Genomic DNA, 16,492 nt, shown 5'->3' on the forward strand with positions numbered 1-16,492 from the left:
GATCAAATCCTCAGCCCCTGCACCTGCTTGCAGGTGCTTTAATCCGCTGAGCTATTTGGACAGCCCTAGAGTCATTTCTTGAGGTAGAAAACGTACTGCTGGTGTTTCAACATCTTTCAGAAGGGTAATATCTCTCCTTCCTTTTGCACCTTCCTGCTATCAGGCAAGAATAACAGAATTTATAAAAAAGCAAAGAAATACTTTCCAGACAGCCCCCCAGGCAGAGTTCAGCTTACCATTCCTCTGGGGTATATGATATATACCAGGTTTTATCTTTTGCAGTACAACAGTCCTTCAATAACACCTCTGTCGTGCCACCATGAAAATAACATTGAACAAAATAGGAGTTTTGGTCTGTCTGAGTTTAAACAATACTTTCAGAGCTGCAACTCAAATCAGATTTTACTACAAAGATATAAACATCATTTGCAAATAAAATCTGATTCTGCCCTTAAGCATTCAAGTTCATTTTCCAAAATCTTAGCATAAGATAAAGAAATATAAACTAGAGAGACCAGGACAATCATTAGTGTATTGGAGCCTTAACAAATTATCTCCATCATTAAAATACCTAGAACATTTACATTCTGTTAGCAGTGTTAGCATTTATAGGACTTTTTATTTTTTATCCCCTAATTTGAATTCTTCTCACATTGCTGACTGTTACTTGCAGTATGTTTTATTCTCCTTGTGTGCTGCTTGAGTATAGGTCACAAACGATACATAGAAGGAGAAATACATCAATATTCCCAGAGCATTTTTAAACTGAACTCCAAATTCAAGAAATTTATGGCTTAAGTATGAGTACACAGTACATTTTCCAAAAAGCAAACCTTTCATCAAAATCTTTAACAGGTATGCAGAGAGACAAAACCATCTGGAAACTGCGCCACGTTCTTCTAATATTTTCCCTCACCCTATTATATCCTTTTCCTCCTACAATTTTCAAACCCAAGTTTACGAGAAAGCTTTTTGAGACCACTAAACCACTTCCCAATTACATTCTTAATACTTAAATACCTCACAGTTTATCTAATACTTGTTTAAATAATGAGCCCAATTATGACAATCATTAGCATTATTCCATTTACTCTTCTCTAATTATGAGCAGAGCACAAAGGTAGAGATGTAGCACAAATGATGCTAAACAGAGCAGCTCAAAGACATGTCCAAGAAGCAGGGAGTCTTTTGGCCTACTTTCTAATGCAGAGTTGAAAGCATTTGACAAAACTTGAAAGCAGTTTGGACATGCGACTACAATACTGCTTATGAGAAAGAAAATGTTGTGCCCCCAAAAGAGGGACGGAAGATAAAAGACAAAGGCAAGTTCCCCTTCGGGTGGCTTATTCAGTTTGGTTGAATTTTTCCTTCCTAGTTAGCAGGGCTTCCTGGGTAACCAGGAGCCCTCATGCCTAGAGGTAAAAGCTGGGAAAAAAAGTCCTACAGTTATCAGACTTGTGTCTGAATGACAGAGGCTAAGAAATGTTCTAAACTCCACCGAGACATCCTTATAAATAAATTTCAAAATAAGTATATTCTTTAGAAAAAGAAAAATGAGAGCAAAATGTTAGGCGAGACAAGTTAACATCAGTTAAAACATGTGCTCAGGCTTTTCTGTTGGAGGAATTAGTCCTTCCGTGCCATGTGAATAAAAGAACACACAAAATAATGACTTCGGGATAAATTGATTTAAAAGAAGATTGAAATTCTTCAGCCCAGGGGCCGGGGAGATGGCTCAGCAGAATAAGCGCTTGCCTGGCAAGTGCAAAGGACTGAGTTCAATTCCTGGTTCAGCAAAAAAAAAGAAAGAAAGAAAGAAATTCTTCAGCCCAGGAGATCAGTGAAGCATACTTCAGGGTGTGTCCAAGTAGCTCATGCAGGCATGGCCTTGAGGGCCACACGCTGTCCTTCTCCACTTCCTCTCTGGTCCAGTGCTCTGCTTGGCTTCCCGACAAACCATCTGTGTTTTGCCATTTCCTCCTGCCACACTGTTTCTGCCTGGGAATCTGCCTAGCATGGACTGAACTCCCATCAACCATTAGCTGAATTAAATTTTTCCTCTTTCAAGCTGTGGGTGTCAGACACGTGTACCAGTGAGGGGGTAGCTAATTAATACATAGTCTTAGAAATACCTTTTATGCCTTCAACCTTTCATCTAAGAAATTATTTTTAAGCTAGTTCTCCATCATATTATTTCATAAATAATGTAGGTACATTTTCTTGGGAATGGCAGTGAGTACTAAAGGGAAAGTTTTTCTCCGCCTTTCAATCAGTTATTAAGAACACAACACTGAGGTGTTTATGTTTCTGTCCTCAGTTACTCATCATATTACTTGTATGACTATATTAGAAATCATAAATAAGACTAATTTTTTCATCTTAAACAAAGAAACTAACAAAAATTAAAATGAAAAGACATCTGACCTCAAATTTAATGAATTTTAAAAACATATTCTGAAGTTCCTTGCCTCATTCTATCTTCAGATGACAGAATGGTTTTAAGTGCTATGTTTATTATGTTTTGATACATTCAGGGGCAGATATAAGAACAACTGCAGCAGCAGAAAAGATGGTTCTAAAATGTAAGAAAAACTGATTAAGTTTTATGCTGGCACGAGAGTCTATAAGCATTATTATAGTAGGTACTTCATTTGAATATCTTCTTTTGTCTATTGCTTCACATTTTACTATGCACCAACCTCGGAAGGCGTAGAGATACAACAGATACTAAGACAGCTTCTGTTCAGATGGAACATGTATTTAATTGGAGTGACAAAAGCCAAAATTAGAATGGTAGTCATATATCCTATAGAAATATTACCTCAAAATGGATCAAAAACTTAAGAGAGAGAGCCAGCCAGACAGCTCAGTGGATTAAAGCGCCTGCTCAGGCAGACACAGGGACCGGGGTTCAATCCCAGGCATGCTGAGATAGTGACTGAGACTGGGCATGATGGTGAGTGCTTGTAATCCCAGCACTTGGGAGACTGAGAACAAGAGAATCACTATGAGTTTGACCTGTGTAGTGAGACCCTATAGACCCTGTACTAAATACAAAAAAAAGCCTAAGAAATAAAAATATAAAACTCCTAGAAGAGAGGAAAACTTCATGGTACTGAATTTGGCAAAGATTATTTAGATATGACATCAAAAGCACATTCAACAAAAAGAAAAAAATGTATCATTTATATATTCACAAAGTTAAGTGGTTTTCCTGTCTCAAAGGACACTGTCAGTAAAGTGAAAAAGCCCACTGAATGGGAGAAAATATTTTGAAATCACATATCTAATAAGGGATTACTATGCAGATTATATAATGATTTATACAATTCAACAATGACAGTAACAATAGCCAAACAACCCAATTTTAAAATGGGCAAAGGATTTGACATTTCTCTGAAGGAAATACAAAAATAGCCAATGAGAACATTTTAAAAAATGCTCAACATCACTGTTATTAAGGAAATGCAAACCAAACTCAGCATGAGATTCCACCATATATCTACTTAGGATGACTACTACTGAAAGAAAGGAAGAAAACAATAAATATTTTTAAAGATGCAGTAGAACTGAAAAATTCTCTTCACTGAGAAGTATGTAAAACAGGATAGCCACTATAGAAAACAACATGGCAGGTCCTCAAAATAATGAAACATAGAATTACCACAATTTCACTTTTGGGTACAGATCCAAAAGCACCAAAAGCAAAGGCTCAAAGAGTTATCTCTATACTTAGGCTCATAGTAGCAGTACCCAATAGTCAAAAGGCAGATGAATGGACCAGCCACATGCCATGGTTCCCATTATTACCCTAAATAGAAAAACCCTACCAGCACCCATGGATTCAATACTGATTTTTTAATATCAGCCTTAACAACAACAGAAATTCAATACACCCTAAAACATGAACCTTGACAATATTATGCTAAGTTAAATAAGCCAGTCACCAAACAAAAAAACAAAAACAAAAACAAAAACAAAAACAAAAAAAAGCTATGATTCCATTCCTGAGAAGTACTTAGAGTGGTCCAAATCATTCAGAGAAGGAAAGCACAGTGGTGGTTCCAGGGGCTTGGAGGAGGGAGGAATAGAGGAAGTTCTGCCTTTGTGGGGACGGAGTTTCAGTTTGGAAAGACGTGGATTTAAAAATGATTGAAGTGGTAAGCTTTTCTGTGTATTTTTAATCAGTAATAAAGTAGAACAGGATAATTTCAGATAGTAAGAAGTGTTAGTAACAAACAATAATGACTGAGAGTGATTGAGGGGAGGTGAAGAAAATATTAGAATGAGTCTGTGGCCTCAGTAGAGGTGTCATTTGAGATCTGAATTAGAAAGAGTTTAAAAAGTAGGACCTGAGAGCTTGCATCTCAGGCAGAGAAGAGCAAACGCAAAGCGCTGGTAGCAGCACCAGATCTGCCTGTTGAAGGAACAGAAAAAAGGTCCAGTGGTAATAATTTTGGAAAGCTGCCCTGGAATGACCTACAAAAGATAAGGTGTTGTAGTCCAGGAAGTGCTGCAAATTTTTTTCTAAGAACAATGTAAACCCTTAGCAGCTTTTTGAGCCTTTATCGATTTGACTGATCTGATTTATAAAAGGTTATTGGGGCCTCTCCATGGAAAATTAATCATAGAACAGTAGCAATTAATGCTTATCTATTAAGAGTTGTTAAAAATAGTACAGAATTGAGACAGTGAGGGCTAGGAATTGATTTCAGCAGTGGAGATAGAGCCAAATGAATACAATCAGCATGTGCTTTGTAGGCAAAGCCAACAAGTCTTGCTGACTCAGTTATGGGTAGGGTAATTGTACATTTTATGTGTGTCTAGGGCAGAACTGACTTTCTTTCTTCATCCTGGCCCCTTGTACAATGAGAGTATGTTTTATTCTCAACAGTATCCTAGTTCAGAAAATAAGTCATACGGTGGCACTGACAATCATGAATAAAAGAAAAAGTAGAATCTGTGATGACTCCTCAGCTGTAGCATATACAAGTTTGTGGTATTGTGGTTTCAAAAACACATTATTTAATAATATTGTTCTTGAAGGTAAGATTGTTAGAACTCTGTCTTCTATATATTTTATTCATGAGTCCTTTGTTCCTGTTGCCATTTAACAATTCCATATTCCTCTTTCCACACCCATTCAGTAGCTGTGCATGTATATCAAAACTTCAATAAAAAATAAATAAAACAAATTGAATTACCCAATGAAATAGTCAAGCCACCAGTTGAAAGAAACAAAGGATGAAAGAATAGTATGTATAAGAGTAGCTCTCAGGGACACTAATCCTTCTACTCAGAGACAAGGAACATGGAATTGGGTCTTTGACCTGGAGAGGCTGTGGCAGAATGAGCGCTGGGAAGCCTGGGAAGGATTGACACCACCAAGTGAGGAGAAGGAAACACTCTCAAGAAAGGCAGCCCTGAAAAGCAGGCTGCTTCACCATGCAAAATGGGGCTGGCAATCGATGGGCTGGAAAACACCAAAACAGGAATGAGAATTCTTCCATAGATGTAAGATTGTGCTGCAGGAATACCTAGCATCCAAATAAACAAAAAGAGATTGTGACAGCCACATGCAAAATTTGAAGTCAAGAAATATATTTGAATTTAAGAAGGTGTTAGTTCCTGAAATATTCCCAAGAAGTGTCAAATTTATTATTATTTTGTATTTTCTGGAGGAAAAACAGGCTGATAAAAAACACACCTAAAGAAATAACTGCTATATATTTTTATTCTCTGTGTGTATGTCTTTCTCTCTGTTTCTCTCTGTCTGTCGCTCTTTCTATCTCTCTCTCTGTCTCTCCCTGTCTTTCTCTCACCCCTCTCAAAAAATACACACACATGCACACACATTGACACTCAAATTTGCAGAATATATTATTGCTTTCTTATTTTTTATCCTAAGGAAAAGTAACCAAAATGATAAAATCCTCTAAAATATTTGTCTCTGAAGTCCAACAGATAGCCAAAAAGTCAAAATATGATGTTAGACCCTCTTTGAAATTCCTTTTAAACTAAAATAACACCAAAATTTAGTAGTAAAACTATATCATTTTATTGACATTTGAAAGCCTGACAGTTAAGATCAAAGCCTTTTACTGCACAAGGAAATAATATATTGTTTTAAAAACATGTGATTTGTAATTGACTGGGGACCATCAGTGAGTGTTCTCTGAGTAAAGACAAATAGAAAGATGACTCATTTCAGCGGGAGTTGCTGTCCTCACCAGCTACTCATCATTTCCAAGCTATTTTAAGCCTTGGTCTTACAAACCATCTACACACTATGATTTCCATTATTATCCTAAATAGAAAAACCCCATCAGTGCCCAAGGACTCAATGCTGACTTTTTTAATGTCAGTAATTGGTTTCGTCAGCTGATAGCCTTAGGATGAGCAAAATAAGATATGAAGAGCAGCAGGACTTAACTGGAGTCTAAGTTCACCTATATCATGAAAGAGACAGGCCCTTCAGGCCAACTGCATCTATACTTCTTTTACCATGGTCCAATCTTTCAAATATATATACATATATTTCATAGAAGCACCTGAATCATCATTTAACAACCACAGATCTAAAACAAGTATTTGCTAAAGTCATCAGATTAGAGAGCCAGATGAAGCCCATTATTTTTTTAGGTGTTCAGAAAAATCTGCAAATAACATAGTCAGGTTTTGTCCATGCAAATATCATCCATCTTGCCACTGTCATTTGCTTTAGTCCCTTAACAGAATTTTTTAATCACAGATATTTCCACGGAGCCATCAAATATCACCCATCATGGCAGCCTGTATTCTAAATTAAATTGGCTAACATCTAGATGTTATCTTTTGTGAAATATGTGCTACCTAAATATTAACCAATTCTCACAAGTCTGCCTGAATATTGTGGTCCACACTTAGCTTCCCTCAGGCCATTTTACTAAATATTAGTCTCTTGATTTCAATCCACATTCAGATCTGGGCTTTCCGAATAGATAAAATTCAACATGATTTTTAAATAGTCTCCAACCTCTAGTTCAGTGGAGTTAAACTCTTAGGTGTTTTCTTCAAGCATTTCAGCTAATGGACAGAATTGGAAAGCTTTTCCTACAAATAAATGATGAGCTGTAGAGGAAATTGGACTCTGAACCAAATCTCTTGGCAGTCATTTACACATCGGTGATCTAATGGAAATTTTTCAAACTCTACCACATAGCAAAATTATACTACAAAATCAAAGAAAATATGCTGCTACTTTGGGAAAATGGAAGTGTATTTTTACAATGTGAAGAATAATGAGGTTTCTGAGCAAAATAGTTGGCATCACTCTGAGCAATCTGCCCCTTTGGAAAGCAGAAGAGCTGGCCTGAAGACTGTGAATAAGACATCTTTCTTTGGCAATCGAGGAATGGCTGGGGCTGAAATAGAGCCTGAAGGTCAACAGAAGAGCAAGCCTCTTCTTTCCAACAATCATTTAATTATTCTCTTTGCTTTATTGCTCAACATGACAAATATTTTTCTACAGTGTGTGTAATCCCAACTGGCACATTCATTTTCCAAGGAAAAGTACTCTCCATTAAGATCAAGATGAAAGGGTGAAGTTACCTCTCTTTTGATCAGTCTTTTCCAGAAATCTGCCACCTTGGTTAGAGCACTTCATAAATCTTTCAGAGAATAGTCAGTTGGAGCCAAAATTGGAGTTTTAATAAGTAAGATAGAATAATGCTATGAAAGCTGGATTTTTAAATTCATATTTAAGTGATGCATGCCTGTTCTTTGATGTGTCACTTTCAGAGAAGTGAACAAAAGATTTGCATATTTGCACAAGGTCTATAGAAAAATTAATTGAACAAGTATTGGCTGAGTATTGATATTTGTTGAATCCCAAACATATTTTTCTCAGTACGGATGCATCCTTTTAGGGTTGGGGAGCTAGCCCAGTGTGTTAAGCGCCTGCCTGGCAAGCATAAGCTCCTGAGTTTGATCTACTATTTTCGTGCAAGAACTTTTCTGCAACTATTACAGCTGCACATGGTGATTTTTCTTCTAAGCTACTACAGAAATTACATTTATAATTCTCATTTTAATTCAAGGCATGAATTCTATTGCCATTAAATAACATCATTGCAGAGCTTGGCACAAATTTTACATACAGTGGATATATATCTACTTGTAGTAAATATTAAATCAATATTAATATTTACCTCCTTCCTTAACATAATTATAAAGCAACACAAATATGTGAAAATTCATTATGTAATATCTCCCTATATACAATCCTTATATGGTTTTGCTGCTTTCTGACACCAGGATGGTGAAGAGGAGGGCCACGAAACTGTTCATGAAGCTGCGGCTGAGGCAGTAGACCATCATTTGAGCCCTCAATTGAGTTTTACCCAGGAATTTAGTACAACTATTGTCCAAATTCTGTCTTTAGTCTTATTGCAATGCAATTAGGTGAGGGTCCTACACTAACAGTCACACCTAGATGATGCCAGCCCCTGTAGATCCATTGAAGGATGTGTCAAAGGTAGGATGCAGCTCAAGAATAATACTGTTACATAAAAGTCTCATACCTGCTCTAGGAAAGAGATTTGAACTTGCTAGTAAAAGTTTCTAAGGAGTTTCCAAAGAAGAGCCACACATTCTAACAACTGTCAACTGGGAGTTAACTGACATATTCTTTTCAACTAATCATTCTGGGTATGATACTAAACAACAATATTGAATCCATTGGACACTGAAAATTATTTCTGAATTGTAGCTACTGGTAAATCTACCTACTTGTTGGCATTTGTGTCCATATGTTCAGGATTCTTTCTTAATAACAGAGTGAATGAAGTCCTCATCCAAGTCCAGCCCCCAGCATGTACACCAGATCCCATCTCCTCAAGATGCTCAGAGACACTGAGCTCTTCATTTTCTCTCAAATGAGTGCACTGTCCTCCAAAACACTACAATAAGTACACATATACTGTGACTTCTCTTAAACAAACAAGCTCTCTTCACCTTCTTCTCTTGAGGAACTTCATCTCTTAACACCTTATTTGTCTTAAACCCTTTCCAGCAAGCCTCATAAAGGAATTGCTTAACTCCTACCTCCAACTTGAAGCCTCTCTTTCTCTGTAAGTAGGGCTTCATTCCCACCAAAGCCATTCCTGTCAAGGTGACACATGAGCTTCCATTTTGAAAAATTATCATGTATTTTAGTTACTTAATATGAATACTCATATTACTACACAAACAGTCCAAATTCCTTAAGATATCTTCTTCCCTTCCTCCCAAGACACTAAATTTACCTGTTTTTCCATTCTTTGCCAGCCTCCTTTTCTATTTCCTGCTCTTCTCTTCAGCTTTTAGCTCCAAATGTTTAGAACAGAACCTGTAGCAATGCATATGTCCAACATATATTTCTTAAATGAATGAATTAGGCTTTATTAACAAATATTTTGAACACATACTACAGTAAGTTCAGTGACGACTCCAAGATCAATGGTGCAATTTCTTTACTTATTTCCGTACAAACGGGAAAACAAGCATAACTTCTTTAGACAATTTCAGTGGCATGTACCTTGTAAGTTAGCTCCTTCCAAATCCCATATAATTTTTAAGCCATTATTAGTGAACTTTCCACTTCTTATGTTTTCAGATATAGGTATGCAATCAAGCTTACACATTTATAGAGATTTATTTGCTATTTGAAGACTTTATTATTCATTAATATTCACTTTACAAGAAATATGTCCAATATATTTATGGATTCTTCATAAAACATGGAATTCAACTTAATTATTTTAGGCTAAGGTAGAGAACTTAGCTGTTACAGCCTTTCTTTTTAATACAGTGTTACTCTGATTTATTTCACTTTGGGGCATTGGTAGGAACACAACCTCCAATAATATTATTCCTTTGAGAAAATCTTTTCTACTTGATAAAACCATTTTCTAGAATGTATTAAGATGAAAAACAATGACTGAATGTATTTACATGTTTGCAGTACAGGACACTCTTGTTTGCATTCTATGAGTTTATGCAGGAGTATTAATGATGGAAATGAAGATTTCAGATAGATATAATTAGAACAATAGATACTTAATAGTAAGATATAGTAATGACAAAAATAGATTGCACATTGGTACTGCTGGAATTATTTTTCTTTTACAAATAGCCTTCACACATTCCATTGAACTTTGGCTTAGGACTAGTTCTATGTCTTCAAAATAAAGAATCAACAAGATCCCCTCGGAAGCCTATAAAATTAGCCATAAAGGTAATAACCACTAGAATTTCTACATTTAAATAGTATAGTTCTCCTAGAGTAAAACCTTGCAAGGCTTCACTATAACCCAATGTTGATGCCATCTGTTTCACATACTTTTGGAAGGCTTTCTCCAAAAGTCTCCTTGAAAGCATGTACCACACTCTCCATTGTCCTCAGATGGCAACATGCTCATGGTTTGTTGATGGATTTAAAAAAAAAAAAAAAGAAAAGAAACAAAATTACTCAATTCAAAAGTCCAATAAATCTGGTGAATGATAAAATTGAGCAATAACACCTTGAATCTAAAATGAGATTTAACTGCAAAATAAAAAGGCAGATGTCCTTGTAAAGATTGTAAAGTTGCTCTGAAGGCAAGTCCAAAAGAGGAGATTAAAAATGTTATTGAGCACCTGCAGTAGAGTTGAAATGTACGCTGCCTCAGGGGTAACTACTGTGAAGGTTTTCAATCACTTTGATTACCAATTCAAGACACTTTGAGTTTTACAAATTCACTCCAGTGGATATTTTGTGACCTTAGGTACCTAAGTCACTAGGAGCCAACTTTCCCCATCTTTCTCAGGATTATGCTTCCCAACTTTAAAAATATCTATATTATTGACTAATACAGCTCTTGGCTCTCTATTAAGGAAGAATCTTACAAAGAAACTAGTGTATTTTAATTTTTTCAAGTGCATGCATAACATAGGAAAAATGGACCAAATGTAAATCTTATTTTATTCCAGAATTATGTAAAATATTAGTTTATTTTAGGTAACACTAAATGCTTAGTCTCTTCTAGGTAATATTCTAAACATAATTAAGCACATAATTTACTTCAGCTTTATAAAAACTTGTAAGATATAGTCTGCTAGTAGCTTCAACTTACAAATTCTTCTAGTAAGACAGGCCTCATGATATGAAATGCCTAAAAAAGTTAAAGGGTAAAAAGCTTTCTTACCTGAAGGGTCTCCCTCCTGATTCTACTAAACTCTAGGAAAGCCTTTTCCCACCATCATGGTGTTAATTTCTTGTGTATCCTTGCACTGCTTATTTTCTGAGCAATACAAAAGAAATCCAACATTGCTCAAAGATAGAATTATTTTTTTGCCAGTCCTCAAGGCATTATGAACTAGCCTACCTCAGAAAGCCTCTCCAAGGATGTGGTATTTAAACTGAAACGTAAGGATGAGAAGGAGCCAGTAATGCAAAGCTTCAAGAAAAAGAGTATTACAGGTCTCACTCAAAGCCTAAACTTTAGGGGCTGGGGAAATGGCTCAGTAGAATAAGCGCTTGCCTGGCAAGCACAAGGGCATGAGTTCAATTCCCAGTTCCCAAAAAAAAAGAAAAACATAAACTTTTCCAAAGACTGATATTTGCAAAATGTCTCTCTATACTGCAGTATCTTTCCTAATATCTTCTTCCATCACAGTTTCTCATTACCATAAAGCCAGTGTCCCGTGATAACATGCAGAAGCTATCATCAAAAGAAGCAGAGGAATGATTGCTTGTTCTATTTGTAATCTTATCAGCTTCTGGGCTCTTAATCTTTAAGAACAGCCCAACTCCCCAGTGAGATCTGAGATTCCTGTCTCAGTGGCTAAGATGATTGAGAAGCATCTTTTCAAAGTCAATCGTCCACACATCATTGATAATAAAAACACTAAAATTACATAAATATGTACAGAAAGGTGAAGGAGCTCAACTCTAACTCTGGAGTCAAAAGCAAAACCATTTTTATTTCTCCTTGAAAGCTAAAATATAGAGCATGTCATAATGAGAATTTATTCATAGGTAAAGAAGTGCAGAATATTAGCTCAAAGGCAAGAAATGATGGATCCAGGCCTGTTTTTTTTTTTAATAAACATGTAGTCGGCTTTATTAAAAAAAATTTTTACCAGACTTAATCAAATGCCTGGGACTGTAAATCCCAGTCTGTATGCTTTCAGTCTCCCCTGTGGGACAGTGAGGCCTCCTAGATGTCATAGGGATTTTCTGAGGAGCTGTTGAGCAGCAGGCACATGTGCTTGTGTGTGCCCTCCTGGGTCATGTGCCTGAAATCACACAATCCCTCACCTCAGGTTACAGCGCTGCTCTGTGGGCTTTGCGCATGTACCTCTCTCTTCCCCTGCACCTCTAGAATATCTCCGGTTTACCACCTCCTCCTCGTTATTTCTGATCTTTGTAGTCAGCTGTTTTGGTTTTGACAGATCTGTTTCCATTTCCTTATTGATTACTCAAAAAGCATTTATTGGAGCAGTTACTGCTTAAATTTTTTTCTCTCTCTTTTTTAATTTTTTACCAATTTTGCATGCTTATATCTGGTAATCTGAACAACTAATATGAAGACAAAGAGTATTATAATATGCAATAGAATAACCATTGTTGAATTCTTATCATTCTGTTTAGTGAAATTCTGTATCGTTTCTAATCTTGTTTTACTATTTCTTATTCTAAAAAAAATGCAAAAAAGAAAAAAAGCATTTATTGAGTAAAAATTATATCCCAAGCAATATGTTGGGTGTGAAGTAGAGGAAAAAAAAAAAGGATGTGATTGTCAATTATATGGCATTAACAAAGGAAGAGAAATATTTTTTTTAATTTTTTTAAGTATTTAGTACAGAATCTATAAGGTCTCACTACACAGATCAGACTCCCAGTGATCTTCCTGTTTTCAGCCTCCCAAGAGCTGGGATTACAGGCATGTACCACCACACCTAGTCTCGAGAAATATTAAACGAATGTATCATCACAACTTGCAGTAATCCGATACCTTTATGATAAAGTGCAGAAAGGAGCTCATATGGACTGGGAGTTCAGAACATCTTTCTGAGGAAGTAATAATTAAACTAAGATATAATGAACAACTAGGAGAGAGCCAGGGGAGAAAAAAATTGGAAAGAAGACATTCAAAGAATAAAATTAAACATAAACAAAGGCCTGAGAACAAGAAGAGCTTAACACACATGGAGAGAGAAAAGTGGCCCAATTGGAACTGGCATAAGGCAAAGCAGAGAAGAAGGTAGGAGCTGGAGACTTGTAAGTCATGTCAAATATTTTTCATGGTAGGTTTGGCTAATGAACAGTATGGACCTGATGTGTTGGCTTTATTTAAAAATCAACTCTCACACTAAGGAGACAACAATGTTTGCACATGCAGGTCTGATTAATTTCACTTAAGAGTAAGGTCTCTACTTGCATCCATTTGCCAATAAAAGCCTCAAACTTTTCCTATGCTGAATAATACTTCACTGTGTAAAAATACCACATCTTCTTTATCCATTCTTCAGTTGATGGGCATTTGGGTTGTTCCAAGTTTTAGTTATGACAAATTGCACTGCTATGAACAACAAATATTGTGAAATTCATATTATTTTGTTAAGTAAAATTTTGTATCATTGTAATTTTTCTGTTTTAATACTATTTTATACTCTCTTTGAACTTTGTTTTAAATCAAATCTCTGTTCTATGGGAAAGAACTAAGAAGGAGACAAGAATGGAAGATAGGAGGCCAGTTGTAGAAACAGTTCTCTAGTCCAGATAGACTACATCTCTTTTCAGTGAGTTTCTTGACCTCTTCCAATCACTTATGCCCCGCTCTGGTTTCTCATAGACAAGCTGACTTAAAAACACTAATAGCCCCTCCCCTGTTTCTTCCATGTAGAGAATCAGTCAACATTAATTCATCATTTTTAGAAGCTGCTCTGTCATGAAAACAGAAAGATGTTTTAGGCATATGAAGTTATTCCCAGGTAGATAAGGTCTTTATACTCCTCTGTATTGCAAAAAGGTACTTCCTTGAATCTTATGAGACAAGCATTACTATTTTGAAAGTGAAAACACATCTGTCAAAACTTGATTTCAGTGATGAGGTGCTACCGTAGTGTTTTATCAGAAGGGTCTTTAAATTAAATTGTACAGGACACTAAGAAAAAAGCATGAACTCCCCGAAAGAGGACGTAAATACTGAGATGCATTCAGTAATTTTGTTTGGTAATTTTCCTGTGAAATACTTAATCCTTCACCAGTTACCCTAGGATTCTAGGATGAGCGGCCAAGATTAATCTACCCATGCCTGATTACCCTACCCAAGCTTTCTCAACATCCTTTTGGGCACGTAACCAAGGCCTAGCCAATCAGAGTCATCCTTGAAAATGAGAAAGGAGTATAAAGAGAAAGCAGCTGCTTTTCCACTGGAGTTGCTAGCTTAGACTTCAGTGGCCATGTTTCTTTCTATTATGGTTTGTGTCTGGATGTCCCCCTACAGCCTGATGCAGTCATGGTCATGGGCTCCTGGAGACTGTGGCCGATTTATGGTCTGCTGCTGGGATTATGGGTATGAGTGCAGGTATCCTGCATAGAAGAAGGGAAAGAGGCTTGCTTGTTCTCTCCTTGCCCCTTACTCTGTGCTCTTGTGGCTTTTGCTGTCTTCTGCAGCCATGAACTTTTACCCTCATGCCATACCGCCCTGCCTTGGAGGCAGCCGATTATGGACTGAAACCTCCACGAACTATGAGCTAAGTAAAGCTTTCCATCTTTAATTTTGGGCATTGGGTGTTTTGTCCCAGCCATGGGAAAAAGTAACTAAGATATTTTCCAAAATAGAACAAATATGTAAAATAATAGCAACATGGATTTTTTAAAAAAAGAAGAAGAGACAGATTTCTGCCATTACAACTCCTGATTCCATTCATTTGAGCTCTAAGGCTCTAATTCTTGCATCTTTTCCTCCAATTCTGGGATTTACTCCAGTATTCTTCAATGCTACTGGAGCTGAATGAATAATTCTGTTTTAGTTAAGCTATTTCAGTTGACATTTTCTATCACCTACAACAGCATTAATCTTGGCTTACAAAATAAGCCCCAAGAGCTTCAGAATCATTCCTTTAATGTAAAGATCTGATACCAGAACCAACGAGAGATTTTAAGGTACTAAAATTGAAACTCAACAAATATAATTAATCATATTTTGACCAGCTAATATTCAAAGATATTACTGTGACATAGATACCTACATATATTTCACTGCATTTAGTCCTAGAAATTAAAACTTATTTATATGCCTGTCAAAAGCTTGTTCAACTATATTTATACATTAAATGCATAAACAATAAGATCATAATAAATAAATCAATCAACATAAGATCACTTGAGGTTACAAAGCAGATGGCATATTTGAGATAAATTTAAGGCAATTAGATAGCTCTCCAAAAAAATTCATTAACCTAGTACATTAAAAAAAAGAATCTAAAAATTCCATGATTGAAAGAGACTTTCAACTTGCTTGTAATAGTAATAATAATGATATAAGAAGCAAACACCAGTGAATCACAGAATGTAGAAACACTCTACTTAATCAATAGTGTAAGTCTCTAGAACATCCTCCAAATCAATAAGATATATAATAATGACAAGAAGCACCTAAGAGTTCAAAAAAAAGCACACTGTAACACAGCCCAGAATCATTATCTGAACTGTATTAAAAGTGCATTTAACACAAGCATGTGAACAGTCTTCTTCACTCCAATTTTGCTGGCAATAAAGTTTACCTTTCCTTCCTTAAACTAAAAAGATGTAGCATTCCAGAAACATCACACAACTAGAAAACAAATACTTTTTGAAATCTCAGGCTGCCCTAGCCCTTTACGATCCATTCTCTTGCAAGTTTTGAGCAATACCTAGATCCCTCAAAGCACCTAATTGCTGGGTACCATGTTAAGTTATTATCTGGAATGTGTATTATAAATTTAAGTCAAAAATAAATACATAAATAAATAAATAAATTTAAGTCAAAGAAATACCAACTTATTACAACCTTATGGGGAATGGGACATTTTAAATAAATAAACTTCATCAAATTAGTGAGGTGGTGAACACTATATTGCAAGGCGGCAAGGAGAAGGGCCCTAGGGCTGGCCAAATAGCCCAGCATATTAAAGTGCCTGCAAGCAGGCGCAGGGGCCAGGGGTTCAATCCCCCAAACTGCCGTGCCAGCCCTGCCCCTGGGGCGTGCTGAGACTGCAATTGAGACTGGGCGTGGTGGCATGCCCCTGTAATCCCAGCTCTTGGGAGGCTGTAAACAGGCGGAGATCACTACAAGTCCCATCTAGTAGTGAGACCCTGAACACCCTGTAGACCCATCCCTTAAATACAAAAGAAGAAGAAGAAGAAGAAGAAGAAGAAGAAGAAGAAGAAGAAGAAGAAGAAGAAGAAGAAGAAGAAGAAGAAGAAGAAGAAGAAGAAGAAGAA

The 16,492-nt window shown here is 36.3% G+C and overlaps 1 protein-coding gene across 3 annotated transcripts in view; it reads right to left on the reverse strand.

The window, feature by feature from the left end:
- Fam19a2 (family with sequence similarity 19 member A2, C-C motif chemokine like) overlaps positions 1–16,492 on the reverse strand; it is a 564,584-nt gene that overhangs the window by 452,597 nt on the left and 95,495 nt on the right. The gene's annotated exons all lie outside the window — the stretch shown is intronic.

This window comes from Octodon degus, unplaced genomic scaffold (assembly GCF_000260255.1).
Source record: "Octodon degus isolate 3935 unplaced genomic scaffold, OctDeg1.0 scaffold00139, whole genome shotgun sequence".
In the NCBI taxonomy this organism is placed as follows: domain Eukaryota; kingdom Metazoa; phylum Chordata; class Mammalia; order Rodentia; family Octodontidae; genus Octodon; species Octodon degus.